A 15,683-nucleotide genomic window follows, 5' to 3' on the forward strand; every position below is an offset into this window, starting at 1 on the left:
AAATTGCCTAATGTCTTGCTTCTCGGAATCGTACAGCTTTGATGTGTCTACCAGTTTCCTTCTCCACCATTACTTTGAACTTTTTAAACACCTCGAATGCCTCGAATTTTCCTTTCAGAAAGTAAGCCCAAGTTTTTCATGAGTAATCATCGATAAAGGAAATAAATATCTCTTTCCGCTGAAGGACTCGGGGTTAATTGGTCCACATATCTCTGTATGGATCAACTCGAGGGGTTGTTTAGCCCAAAATTCAGTCTTTTTTGAATTGAGGTTCTCGTATGCTTGCTGAGCATGCATTCTTCACAAAATTTTCCTTCAAAGTCCATGTTTGGTAGCCTATGTACCATATTCTTCTTTGCTAACTCCTTTAGGCCACCATGATGTAGGTGACCAAAACCGAGATGCCAGAGTAATGCCTTATCTTCTACATCAACTCTCAAACACTTTTCTCGTATGCTTCTTAAGTTCAATTTGTACATTCGATTTCTTCCTATCTCGACTCGAGCAACCAAATTCTCTTTCTTATCCTTCAGGTCCTTTAACGAGTAACCTTTCTCTGTGAGTTGCCCCATACTCAATATGTTGGTCTTGAGGTCTGGTACGTAATAGACATCTTGGATTGACCCCATCACACCATCCTTTTGCAAGAAGTGTATCGTACCTCGGCCTTTGACCTCTACCTTCAACGCATCTCCAACACATAACATCTTCAATCTTTTGCATTTATTTGAATAGGTGCTCGTGACCGCACATATGGTTGCTTGCCTCTGAGTCGAGGTACCATAGAGTGTCGTTATTGACATTCTCTTCATCTCGAGTCATCAAGAGAAGATCTTCATCTGTTACGTCTTCCACAGCTAGGTTGGTTGTTCCTTCCACCCTTTTTCTGGCTCGACATGCTTTTGCAACGTGTCCCATTTTGCCACAATTGTATCATTTTTCGGAGTTACAATCATTCGCGTAATGACCATATTTTTTACATTTATAGCACTGAATGTTTGATCGGCCACCTCTTCCTTGACTGCGTCCTCTTCCACGCCAATTTGCTTGGTTTGATAGTCTTTTCTCCTGGTAGTTTTCTTCGTAACTATTGCCTTGACCACCTCGACCATTCCCGCGACTTCCACGACCTCTACCTCAAAAATTTTACGAGTAGAGTACTTTTCCATCCTTTATTGATGCATTCTTCTGAAGCGCTTGATCGACTGACTCCTTCTTTTTCTTGCATTGCTCGTGTGCCTTGAGAGAACCGGCAAGCTCATCGACTGTGAACTTCGTCAGGTCCTTTGACTCTTCTATGGCACATACGACATTCTTGAAGTTGTCTGTTAAGATCTCAACATTTTCTCCACAACCCGCGTCTCATTTAACATTTCTCCGTTTCGATTTAGCTGATTTGCCACGGTCTGTACACGTGTAATATAGTTAGATACATTTTTCTGACTCTATCTTCATGCTCTCAAACTCGCCACACAAAATTTGGAGACGCACCTGCTTGACTCGATCAGTTCCTTTGAACACCTTTTCTAAAGCGTCCCATGCTTCTTTTGAAGTAGTTGCCCTTGCAATCTTCTCAAAGCCCGACTCGTCAACAGCTCGGAACAGCATGTATAATGCTGCCTTATCCTTTGAACGTGCTTCCTTTAGCGCCTTGTTTTGTGCTGCAGTATAACCCGTGGTATCATTCGGTTCTTCGAAACCTTCTTCGACCACCTCCCATGCATCTTGCGAACTGAGAAGAGCTTTCATTTGGATGCTCCAATTCTCGTAGTTCGTCTTCATCAATCGTGGTAGCGGCATTTGTCCCATTAGTTTGCCATCGGCTTTGATACCAATTTGTAGAGATAAAATTTGCTCTGATACTAATTTGTAGAAAAATAAATTTTCTCTAATACCAATTTGTAGAAATTAAAGGCCGCTCCGATACCAACTTGTAGAAAATAGACGCTCGCTCTGAAACCAACTCGTTTACATAACTCTCATGAAACTGTGAAGGGGGTGTCGAGAGGGGAGAGACAAGGAGACAAAGAAATTATCAAAAGCCTTTTTCTATTTCACAGAACTTTAACTCTTTCTTTACTTTTTGCTCTGTTACTCTTGCTCTACTTGTTCTACTTATAAGTAAACTCTACTTGTTCTACTTATAAGTAAAGCCTATTTATAAGTTTTCGTAGGCTAAAATTGGCCATAACTACCCTATATTTTTCTCATCCATAAGTCACTCCTTCCAGCCTATTGACTGAATTAAAAAAACCAAATTTTTTTTCCTCTCTCTCATAAGTTTATTTTCAACCATTGTCTTCCTTACCCAACTCGGCGCGATTCTATGGCATTCTTTTCTCTCTCCTCGATGTGACGGTTTTCGATGCCATCTTCTTCATCTCTCTATCATCATCTTCTTCTTCTCTCTCTCATGAAGTTTCGTGGCTGTTGGACGTTTGTGGAGGTAGATCAGAAATTCTTCCAAAAGTTTAACTTTTCGAATTCCCTCTCCGAGGACAACGATGCATTGTGAATCCTCTTTGGGAAATATACTAAGGTCGGTGAGGTCTTTCATGGTTGATCTGTTTGGTTAAAAAGCGAGGCTAAGGGTTTCGACGTCACGGGTTTCCCCGCTGGAGCTTTTCTTCAGTTTTCTCCTTCTCTCGAATTTTTTTCGTCTCTTTTTTGGTTGTAGTTGTTCTGAGCGGTTTGGGTTGGTTGTTGACGTTCATGTGGCGATGGTTGAAGGTTGAGGGAGGCGTTGTGAGGGGTTGGGGAATACGCTTCTGCGTGGGTCGCGGAAATACAAGCGACTAAGTTTTTTTTTTTTATAATTCCGATTCGTTACATTATCTACCCTTAAAAAGAACTTTCGTCCTCGAAATTTTCGAACTCTTATACTACCTTGAGGTATTATTCTCTTATTTCATCCTTATGCACCCACATGTCCCCCTTGGTATGGTGGCTCCGACACAATACCAAAACGAACGTAATGTCCCTGGTTGGGTAGCACTTTCACTTCTTGGGTTAAAATTCTATTGGTTTTCCTCGTAACTCAAATCTTCATTGAGTTGGAGGGGCTCGTAGTCTATTATGTGTATAGGGCCCGTCATATATTTACTCTACATCTACACGTGAATTACCTCGTGTACTTTTGAGAGGGAGGGAGGGAGGTAGGGCTAACTTATACGCTACATACCAATTCGCTCGACAATTTTGACAGGTCCAATGCATCTAGGACTTACTTGCCCTTACGTCTGAACCTCAAGAAGCCTCTCATGGGTGCTACCTTTAGGAATACTTGGTCTCGTACCTCAAACTCTAAGTTTCTACGTCTTACATCAGCATAACTTTTTTTTTTGTCGACTTTGAGCGGTACGCATTCTCGCTCAAATATTTTGGATAGTCTCACTGGCGACTAGAACTAGCTCGGGTTCTACTAGCTCTCTCTCACCTACCTCATCCCAACACAGTGGGGACGTGCACCGTTTCCCATAAAAGGTCTCGAACAGTGTCATTCAAATAATGGCTTGAAAGCGCAACTTCCCTTAAAGTCTAATACATAAGAACGTAGAATGTCCTCTAAGATTTGGCGCTCAATTTGTCCATCTGTTTGGGGGTGGAAGGAGGTGCCAAAGTCGAGCAGAGTACCCAATGCTTTTTGAAGTTTACAAAAAACACTGACGTTAAGCGTGGATCTTGATTCAACACTATAGCATTAGAACTCCATGAAGTCTTACTATTTCTTCACATACAGTTGTGCCTAGTTATCAACTATATATGTGCCTTTCCAAGGTAAGAAGTGTGCCGACTTGGTCAACCTATCGACAATTACCCAAATCGTTGTATAGCCTTTAAGCGTTTTGGGTAATCTTACTATGAAGTCCATTGCTGTGTTTTTCCACTTCCACTCCAGTATACTTAAGGGCTGTAACATCCCCGCTGTCTTTTGTCTAGAAGCTTTCACTTGTTGTAAAACTAAGTACTTACTCACAAACTTGTTCACGTCCCTCTTCATGCTCTTCCACCAGAAATGTTGTTTTAAATCTTGGTACATCTTAGTACCTCCTGGGTGCATGACAAATGGCGAGTTGTGAACTTCCGTCAATATCTCTTTCCTTAACTCCTCTATTGCCAGGACACATAGGCGTCCCTGATACAATAGTCCTTCATCTGAGGACTTTGAGAATCCATCTACTAGACTTACGTCTAGCTGGCCTAGGACTTTCTGAACATTAGGATCCTCTCGTTGGGAGGTAATAATTCTCTGCCTAAGCGTAGGTTGCACGGTGAGTCTGGCCACCTGTGCTATGATTCCCTCGGTCGCTACAGCTACGCTGGCTTGCTCAAATTCTCTTGTACCCTTACTTCCCTTGTAATGAGGGCCGACGAGTAGGCCGTCTTTCTACTCAAAGCGTCTGTGACCACGTTTGCTTTTCTAGGGTGGTACTGAATATCTACATCGTAGTCCATCTGACTCAAAATTTTGGATCATATCTTCTCTCTCTTCCCCCTATTTTCATCATTCTTGAATTCTTCCATTTAAAGAGAAGGGAAGAGAGACATGAGAGAAATCTAGAGCTAAAACGTCCTAGATCGAGTTGCCAAACAAGTCAATTCTCTGCTTTTTTGGGTGAGCTGTAGATTGAGAAGAATTTATGAACATTAATTCCACACACTTAAAGACGTTCGTTCGAACCAATTCATTTAACTAGTGGGAAGTATTGGTTTTCCAACGAACTTTGGAGGCAAATAACTTAGACTACAATTCACGAGAAGGTATGAAGTCAATCCCAAGCTCTTCCTTGTAACACCATTTTAAGTTTCATGAAGAAATCAAGGGGAGCAATGTCATGATTGGAGCAGGTGAGAGGCGTTTTAAAACGGGCGGCGCTATTGGACATGCGCGTCTTCCTCATTATAGAGGAAGAGGATGATGACATGGCCAGTTCAATTGAACCTGCCATGAAACCGAACCGTGACCCTCCCTCAATTTTTCTTAATTTTAATCCTCTTCTAGACCAGTTGTCATGAAAACTTTATGGTTATAGAAACTTGACACCCCGAGGATTGTGTCAAAGAAAATTTGAAGCAATTGAGATACTAGTTTCTCGAGAACGGAGGTCCCGTATGTCAACTATGAGGTAAGTAACCATTAGATTTTTCTTAAGAAATACTTGTAGGAATGGCTTGAATTTTTATATAAACATTAAACCAAGTATGAATTAAAGATATGAAAGAAAAATATCAAGAACCATGAGTTAAGACGCTAAAGGGATCAAATTTCTTGAGATTTAAGTAACATCAAAATAACCCACTAAATGAATTATGTAGCTCATGAACTTTTAATTCTGAGCATACTATGGTATGTTAAGATTATATATGCAATTTGATAGTCATTGCACAAAGTTGAGTAGTAAACCAAATAACGGTATAAAATGACCATAATGCCCCTAAGGCAACTTACCTTCGGTTCATGATCTAAATTACCTCTAAATGCTATGAAACTTTGTAGTAGGCCCTATTTATTTTATTTTATTTATTTATTTATTTATTTTTAATGATTGATGACATACTAAAGTCTAAAAGGAATTGAAACATTTTCAGAAGTCAAACCAAGAATTAGGGGGTAAAATGACCAAAATGCCCCCATGACCTTTTAAGGTATTTCAAGGTCTAAACCCCTCTGAGTGACTTAATACTTCTTACAAAGCCTATTCATAAGGGCATCAAGATATTTTCAAGATTTCTAAGTTGTAAAAAATGAGAAGCTTTGATACCATGTTAAGAATGAGAAACATAACTGGGATCGAAAGTCCAATTTTCATTAATGTTCGTGAGGTTTAAATAGGATACAAGCAACCAACTAAAATCATAGAAATAAGAGAAATCCATAATCTCATTGTTTCATTTTTTATGCACAATAACTATATTTATTTACGAGCACGAGTTTTTGTCGGTAAAAAAGAAATCAAATGGTTTCAAGGGGGCGTTTTGGGAACGTATCAATAAGCTAGACCCATGCTTCAAGTTATTTCATAAATAAATGCGAACACTGAAAAAATCCGTCGGACGTGCTAAATGATGCAGAGAAGGCTAGTGACATTGATCCACAAGACTAAATGAACTAATTGGTTCTATAGGATATACTATAAATAAAAATTAGTACATTCCCCCATCCACGGACAACCAATTTCTAAAAGGGAGGAAAAATTCTAACGGATACCCCTCTATAAAATATATTTCATAACTAATCTTATATCCTAAATCAAATTTCTTAATACAAGTTAATTGGAACAATTTTGAAACCTAAACCAAGTTAGAGCCTAAGAAATATTTAAAGGGTTTACCTCAAGTAATTCTTCCCAAAACTCAAGACTTTTCTATAATTTTCTAAAGAACTCATTATGACTTCATAAAACTCTAAATGACTCAGGTATGTTACTAAGTTTGGTAGAGCTTAAGAATGCATGATACGACTTATGTTTCTAGAAATTACAAACCTTATAATTTACATAACGTTGAAGACTGAGAACCAAAAAAAATACTATACAAGCTCTACAACTACCAAGGTAAGAAAAACACTAGGTACCACTCAAGAATAAGGGACCAAGGTCCTTAAACTAAGAAACTCAAGAAACTTCTAAGACCTCCCACGGTATAGCATGTTCATGGCTTAGACTACATAGCTTTGAACGCATGAAGCTTTGAGTGTAGGTATTGAGACTATGCAGCTTGGAATGTATGGAGTGCAATGATTGACTTGTTTGTAATGATTATATCAATTGAAACAACTACTCCTACCGTACATAAAAGTACAACTCTACATATATAGTTGAGTGACCTATAGTTAACAATAAAAATTTATTAATTAAAGAGTTTAATTATTTAATGTTGGGTCATTGAATCTTATAATCTATATGTTCATACGGTCTCTTTGCTAACTCATGTGCTCATAACACTAAAAGGTTCACTTTAGTTAAAAGAAAAATTAAATTTTAGTATATTAAATATATAAAATGTAAAGAAGAAAATAGATCTAATTTAAAGAATTCAAATAAATATTTAATATATTAAATACAAATAGACAAAAATATATTTAATTTAAAGTGTTTATGGAATATATTAGATATATTAAATATAAATAGACAAATAATAATAATAATAATAATAATAAAATCTTCTGTGTTCACATTAATATTTAATTTTTTAACTATATTAAACATAAAAGCGAAAAATATATTTATTGTATCACACTTCCATTATTGGCTGAGAATCTTCGGATTATACCTCAACCATAACTCCGCATCAGTTTTCAACATAAATGATGCACATGTCAACTCTTGATCATCTAGACATTTCATTAATAAGAAGATTGTCTTAATTGATGATTGCCACAAATGTGTCTTTGTTGGGTCTCGTGAGGCACCATTAAAGGTACGAGGATCTACCCCTTGAAATCCTGCATATAGCGCTTCTCGCAATGACGGCGTAATGTTGGTCTTCTGGGTGGTCACCACCATTTGCATCCCAACCTAGAATGATTACCACATCATGGTCGTCATGGGATCCATTCTAGCCGTCAATGCCACTGGGGTGGCATTGCTGTGTCAGTTTGAGTTACTGATCCTTCACGATGTGGACTCCCTCTACCTCTACCCCATCCTCTAACAAGGGGTCATCTTCTTCCCCTATGCCCTCTTCCATGTCCTCTAGGTGATATGATCTATAATCAACACGTCACATTAAAGACCATGTCCACTTATTGAGTACAGGGGTTCCTACACACGACCCACACGTCACATTAAAGACCATGGAACTTGTTTTACGATAAGTTGCATTTTATTTATTTTGTAGTCCTTAAGTTAGATTAGGACATTGTTTTATATAAATTTCACGTTGTTTATTTTTTTTTTTTTAAGGTTTTATTGCGAATTTTTAAGTCCATGGCATCGTGTTATGAATTATTTAAATGAAATTTTCACACAAAAAAGGTCATATCATGCATATGATAGCTACTCTATTTCAGTAGAAAAAAAAATGTTATTGTTGAGTGAGTCATTTGTCTATCATGAGTACTTATGTGTTGACTATAGATCATGTCACCTAGAGGATGTGGAAGAGGATGTACGGAAAAATGACGATCCCTGTTAAAGGACGGGGTAGAGGTAGAGGGAGTCCACCTCCAGCAACGCACCGGCTACTGGAATGGACTCCATGACAACCCTAATGTGCGAATCATTCTAGGCTGTGATACAAACAATGGTGACCACCCAACAGACCTACCGTACGCATGAAACAAAAGAGAAAAGAATAAAACAATATGGAGAGAAAAGAAAATAAAGACAAAGATTTGGTGAAAAAAACTATAGGATAAAACAATTAAAAATTAAAACTAAATATAAAAAAAATGGAGATTTAGTGAAAAGAGCTCCACATGAAACAAAAGAATTAAAAACTAAAATTAAATATCGGGATTAAAGAAAATAACACGGGAGAAAAGAAAATACAGACCAAGACCAATAGAAAAAAGAGGGAAGATTCAATAAATAGAATTTAAAACTAAATATAAAAAGAAAAATGGAGATAGGGTGAAAAGAACTAAACCATTCAAAAGAAATTCTAGAGGACAAGAAAGTACATAATAATGCAACATAAAATAACTCTATTAAATTAAAAAAATAATTTTGTAAAAGTTCGAATTTAAAACTGATGTTATGGGTTCACATAGGTTGACTTGGATTTCAAAGAATAGAATCGAACTTTAAATTAGTGACAACAACTTAAACTAATCATGTAAGTGGCCTTACTATCGGCATGACTATATTTGATGCTGACACGTGCTCTGTGGTTTTGCATGTGTCATAAACTTGATATGTGTGAATTGTTTATGAATCGATATGACTATGATATGTTATGTATATGTTATGATATGTGAATGATATGATAACTCTTACATCATCATGTGTTCAATGATATGTGTGAGATAGGATACGAGAAGGATGCGATAAACGTAATGGAATGTTGACTTAGATATGATTGACATAGCATATGGTTAGGTTATATATAGAAAAGGATATGATTATGATAGAATGATAGAACGATAAGGTTAGGATACGTTCCTATAACAGTATGACACGGATTCGTAAATAAAACGATATGGTTAGGATGCGTTCCTATAACAGTAGGAATAGGATACATTCATGAAACGATGTGAACTAAGATATGCATATGGAAATGATATGACTAGCATAAAATACAATCTCGACATATGCATGAAAGTATGATAAACGATATGAGAAATGTAACGACCCTATAATTTTTACTTATTTAATCTAAGGTCATTACTATACCTTGGAATGCGGAATATACATTAAATGGACCCCATTCATAAATGCGACTTACACTCGCATTTTATTACCTCGTGAAAGGGAAAATGATTACAAGGGAAAAAGAAACGAACATTATTGAAATAAAGGAAAAGGAACCAAAACCGAAATGGATGTTTTAATTCTATCCTATGGTTTATTATGCAAATACAACTCAACTTATACTAACCTATACTAGTGATGCAAACCGAATTCAACCTAGACTATGAAATGGAAAAAACAACTACCCTATGCATGTGCCACGGTCCCAAGGTGTATGATGCCGCCGTCGTTGTCACATGAGTGCCTTGCCCTTATCTGCAAAAGTAAAGTAGCACGAGGCTTGAGTATTTCTAGAATACTCAGTAAGTGATCCCTCATCGGGGTTATGAAACAATCACATGCAATGAAATGATGGGACCTATCATTTTGTTTTATTTTTTCTACGGTGCAGTCCTAACGGGTAATCGTAGACGTGTACCATATACTCTACACACAGCCCATACGTACGAGTATGGGATCACCAGCTAGTTCGCACACCGCTGGGCCACTTTCCTTATCCGGTGGGCATACTCTGGGAGCCCCTTATGCCGGGACCCGTTAAAACTAGAATCGTCATGGCAGCGCTATGCAAAGCATAACGATCATTGTCCTGCCATTAGATGTACGCATCCGTACCCTCGTGATGGGATAGGGGTATCCCCCCAGATGCATGAACACACATAATGCATGAGGTCCCCCCTACTTCTACATTTATCATTAATGATCATAACCCCCTGTCACGTTCCATGTTTCATATCATTCTCATTTTCAATTCACATTTCATACATATTCCTATCGGAGTTATGATTCCAGACAGTTTACCGTGTTTCATGTCATACAATTCATGATGTTTACATTCACATATTCCATACAATCATGCCCTAATCATTCAAGCACCACATATCGTCACATGCATAACATATCACATCAAAATAAACAGCATACATAGCATATATTCACGTTCACATGATTTCATACTTAAGCACATTAAACTATCATACAATTTAATGACACGTGCAAATCCACGGGCACGTGCCAACATACAGCAAATAATGCGTAACCTACGACGGGTGAGACACTTACTTGGTAGGCCTTCGCCGAAGTACTCCCTAGTATATAACGTAAGCTCCTAGCTCCTCGTGAACGTTCTACGCTTCCGTTCGTGGTTGGTTCTTATTGGTGTTCATTCATCACTTTCATTAGTATTTCACAAACATAATTAATTTCCAACTTGAATTTGTGAAATACGACCTTAAAATGATCTATTTTACCTTAAATAGGACCGAAACTAAGTCTGGGAGGGTCATAACGGTGACGAACGGGCTGGAAATAGGTTTCCTGAGCCGAATAAGCCGCCAGAGCCGAGAAGCCGCCGCCGAGCCGAATAAGTCGCTGGAGTCGAGGGAAGCCGCGTTGCGGACGTGCCACGTGGCACAATCAGAGGGCGACGCGTGTGTAGGGATCTTGGGTCGAGGTGAAGGTTATCGGATCGGTCGCGGGTTTTAGGCCGTTCGTAGGTGATGGGTCGTTCGTAGGTGATAGGTCAGCCCGGCTGAAGGAAAAATACAGGTGGGCTGGGCTGCGCGTTGGACTAGGCTTACGGGTTTTGGGGTGAAGTGGCGGGCTCGGGGATCGTTGGGTACTGGGCTAACCTTAGGGGAATGGGTTCGGTTCGGGTTGTGGGATCCAGCCCTCGGGTCGGACTTCGTCCTCTTCACCCGGTTGCCTGCGCGTTTTTCTGGTGACCTTTCTCTCTCCTTGTTAACGTCGTTTCGACGTCCTTTTTTCCTTCTTCTTTCTCCGTTCCTGAGTCTCTTCTTCCCCCTAACCCCGTTTTTGGTATAGATTTGGTTTGTAAGGGCCTCACACTCTCGGATCTGGAGAAGTTCTGAAATTCGACGTCCCGTCTCCCTTGCCGACGGTGTTCAACGTAAAGGATTCGTCTAACTCTACTCCTGATGTGCATAAAAGGTTTTGGGATTACTTTTGTAGAGTAAAATGGAGGTTTTGACATCGATTTCGTATGTTTGGCCTCATCGGAGTTTCGTCGGGGTTTATTGTTCCTTTTCGTTTTTCTCTATTTTCGTTCTTTGTAGGTCGTTTTAGGGTGGCTGAAGATCGGGGTCGAGTTCTGTGGCACCCCAGCCTTTGGCCGCCCTTTGTGGGTCGTGTGGGAACGAAAACTCCGATGTTCGCCGGAGTTTTTAGTTCTGCCGACGACCTTTTTTTTTCGGTTCCGTTACATTACCTACCCCTAAAAAAAACTTTCATCCTCGAAAGTCTACAACTCATGGACCAACTCTGGATATTTTTCCTTTATTTCCTCCTCCAATTCCCACGTAGCTTCCTCAACTTGGTGGTTAAGCCACAATACCTCAACGAAACCTATATTTCTATTACGTAAGGCTTTCACTTCTGGGGCTAGGATTTTAATCGGTTTCTCCTGATAACTTAAATCTTCCTCGATTTCGAGAGGTTTGTAGTCTATTATGTGTGTAGGGTTTGCAATATATTTCCTTAACATGGACAAATGAAATACATCGTGTACGCTTGAAAGTAAAGATGGTAAAGCTAGTTTGTAAGCTACCGAACCTACTCTTTCCAAAATTTTGAACGGTCCAATAAATCGGGGGCTTAGCTTCCCCTTTCGTCCGAATCTTAGAATGTCTTTCATAGGAGCTACTTTTAGGAACATTGAGTCCCCCTCTTCGAACTCTAAATTTCTACGCCTAACGTCGACGTAGCTCTTTTGCCTACTCTGTGCGGTACGCATCCTTACTCTAATTTTCTGTACCGCCTCGTTGGTGATGTAGACCAGCTCGGGTCCTTCAAGTTCTCGTTCTCCTACTTCGTCCCAGCGCAATGGGGATCTACATCGTTTTCCATACAACGCTTGAAAGGGTGTCATCCCGATGGTTGTTTGCCCAGAGTATGCCCACCGGATAAGGAAGGTGGCCCAACGGTGTGCGAACTGACTGGTGAGTCCATACTTGCACGTATGGGCTATGTGTAGAGTATATGATACACATCCAAATTACCTGTTAGGACAGTACCATAGGAAAATGGATTTAAATGATAGGTCCCGTCATTGCATTCGCATGTTCTTGCATTTAACCCCCAATAGTGGGGTCACTTACTGAGTATTTCTTAAAATACTCAAGCCACGTGCTACCTTTATTTCAGATTAAGGCAAGACATTCCTGTACGGCTAACGACGGCATCGCAACTTGAGACTATGGCACATGCATAGACTAGGATCGGATGTTTTTAATTTAAACGTTCATTTATTTTATTTAGCCTTTTGTTGCCTTGTTTTTAAAGGTGTTTTCGAAACACGTAAGTCCATGACTGTGTTTTACGCCGTAGGCTATGATTCATGAAAGTTTAAATAAAGTATTTTCGCATTCAATATTTACAATATGTATACAGTCGCGACCTTAAATTAAGTAGAAAATTTCGAGTTGTTATAAATGAACTGTCCGGATGATTAAAAGGTGACTTGTGCATTATTTATACTAAAAAATGATGCGGAGTTATAGTCGCGGGATAACTAAGGGATTCTCCGCCACAATTCCAACACGTTACGTTTGGTCTATTTGGAGATTTTTCTCGGTTCTTTGATTTTGATCGCCCTTTGTTTAGGCCCTTCGGTTTACTTCTTCCCCGTTGGTCAACACTGAGAGCACTACCAGATGAATTTTCAAATTCTCGTTTGCGAATACTTTCGCTGAGAACTACATCTCGAATTTCATCAAACTTCAGTTTATCGAATCCTCGCGAACTGCTGATTGCGGCAATAACAGTATCCCACGAATCGGGTAAAGATGACATCAAAATCAATGCTTTAATTTCATCCTCGAAATTAATTTTCACCGAACTCAGTTGACTTACGATCATATTGAATTCATTTATATGATCAACAACAGATCCACCTTAAGATATCTGTAGATTGAACAATCTCCGAATCAAATACACCTTGTTCATAGTCGACGGTTTTTCGTAAGTATTCGACAGCGTCTTCAACAGATCTGACATTGTCTTCTCCTTAATGATATTGAATGCCACGTTTCTGGATAGCGTCAACCGGATTAGCCCTAAGGCTTGTCGATCCTTGAGCTTCTATTGCTCCGTGGTCATGGTATCCGGCATCACACCCAACAAGGGTTGAAGACCTTTCTGATATAAATAATCTTCAATCTGCATTTTCCAGAAACCGAAATCGGATCCATCAAACTTCTCAATTTCAATCTTTGAACTTTCCATCTTCACAGATCGTGGTGACTTCCGCCTAGCTCTGATACCAGTTGTTAGAATCGCACAACGATGCACACACTCGATCTAGATGAACACAAAGAACAGGATAGAGAAAATGCAAGGAGAACTCTAGCTAAAGGATTAATATTGATGACTCCAAGTATGTACAGTAAGAGAGAATACAGAAAGTACATTTCCAAAGCTCTACCGGGATATATATATAGTGTTAGGTTATGGAGTCTGCTACCTGTATTTATAGCTTGGACAATGGCTATATCCGGTGAAGCTATATTTGGTAAAGCCATATATGATAAAGCTATATCCGGTAAAACTATATATGGTAAATAGCTATATATAGTAGATGGTTAAATCTGGTAAAACTATATATAGTAGACTGAACCATATATATATCCCGTCCAGTAGAGCTTTGAAAATGTACTTTCTATTCTCTGTAATTCTCTCTAATTCGTGAAGTCATCAATACAAAAAATCCTTTTAGCCAGAGTTCTCCTTGCAATTTTCTCTATCCTGTTCTTTGTTTTCATCTAGATCGAGCGTGTGCATTGTTGTGCGATCCTAACATATAGTTCAGTTTACTATATATAGCTTTACCAGATTTAACCATGTACTATATATAGCTATTTATTATATATAGCTCTACCAGATTTAATCATCTACTATATATAGCTATTTACCATATATAGGTTTACTTGATATAGCTTTACCAAATATAGCTTTACCGTATATAACAGTTGACCAAGCTATAAATAAGAGAGCAGACTCCATAACCTAATAGGATCACCCACATGAAGCGGCTTTTGTCATCAATCTGCAGGAGGAAGAGGGTTTTGCCACCTGGGGTCGCTTGCTTGACTGGCGCGGTAGGATGCCTTAGATGGAAAGGGGGTGTGCCTCTGCTTGTAGATGAGAAGCCCATCGCACAGCCTGTTCACACATTAGATTGAAAAGTATTGAGATGTAGAAAACCTTCCTGCCTTAACACTAATTGAATAGTTTTAAAGCTATAATTGTAAGTATGAAAGTTATGAGGTAGTTTATAAGTATCGAGCCACAGTATGGATGAGATATTACGATTATGGTCAATGTTGTATAAATATTTATAAATATTTATAAACATGGACTCAAGTTTCAGATTTTCAAGATATCTTAGGGATGATTTAAGATTGACTTGGGGAAGGAGTCACAATATTAAGAAAATAAAAATAAAAAAGCCCCTTTGGTTGCGTTGCCTTTTCATATGATGAATGGGTTGTGTTGCCTCTTCATATGATGAATGAAAAATGGTTAAAATGAGACCTTGAGTTGACTAGGACTGATTAAAGTATTGATCTTGTTGACGTAAGAAAACAAGTCTTCTTAATGAGAAAATTAAAATTAAGGTTGAGTTAAGTATTTAAGGTTTTCCAACATTAGTGTCCACGTGAATGTTGATTTCAATGAACCACCTGAGCCAAACATACTAAATGGTTTCTATTGCTCATGTAATTTTAGGAGAAGGCTATGACATGATAAGGTTATTTATGGAATTGGATCATTATTAGATTATGATGAGGGGCTAACCCAAAAGTTGGTGTAAAATGACTAAAATGCACCTATAATTATGTATCGCTGGCTTATGACAAAAGTGACCCCTAAATGGCATTTAATTTACTGGCCATAATATGATAAAAGTGACACCTAACACATCGATTTGGGTTGGTAAATGACAAAAATATCCCTATAAGAATTTTAAGATGTTTTCAAGACCTTGCTAAAAATACTAAAAATAAAAAAAATATGAGACTTATTTACAATTTTAAGGGTAAGTAGGAAAGATTTTAAGGAGATTAGAACAACTTAAGGACATGAGTCAAAGAGAAAAAGTAGACATAAATATCCCTCTAAGATACTTGGTAAGAAATCAAGGTTTTTTTATGAATACCAAATGAAAAGATTCATATGGAAGATTTATGCATGGAGAGAAATGTTTATAAACACATATGGATTAGGGTATACTTATTAAGAATTTTCCTTAGT

The sequence above is a fragment of the Cucurbita moschata genome, unplaced genomic scaffold (genome assembly GCF_002738365.1).
Source record: "Cucurbita moschata cultivar Rifu unplaced genomic scaffold, Cmos_1.0 Cmo_Scf00039, whole genome shotgun sequence".
NCBI lineage: Eukaryota > Viridiplantae > Streptophyta > Magnoliopsida > Cucurbitales > Cucurbitaceae > Cucurbita > Cucurbita moschata.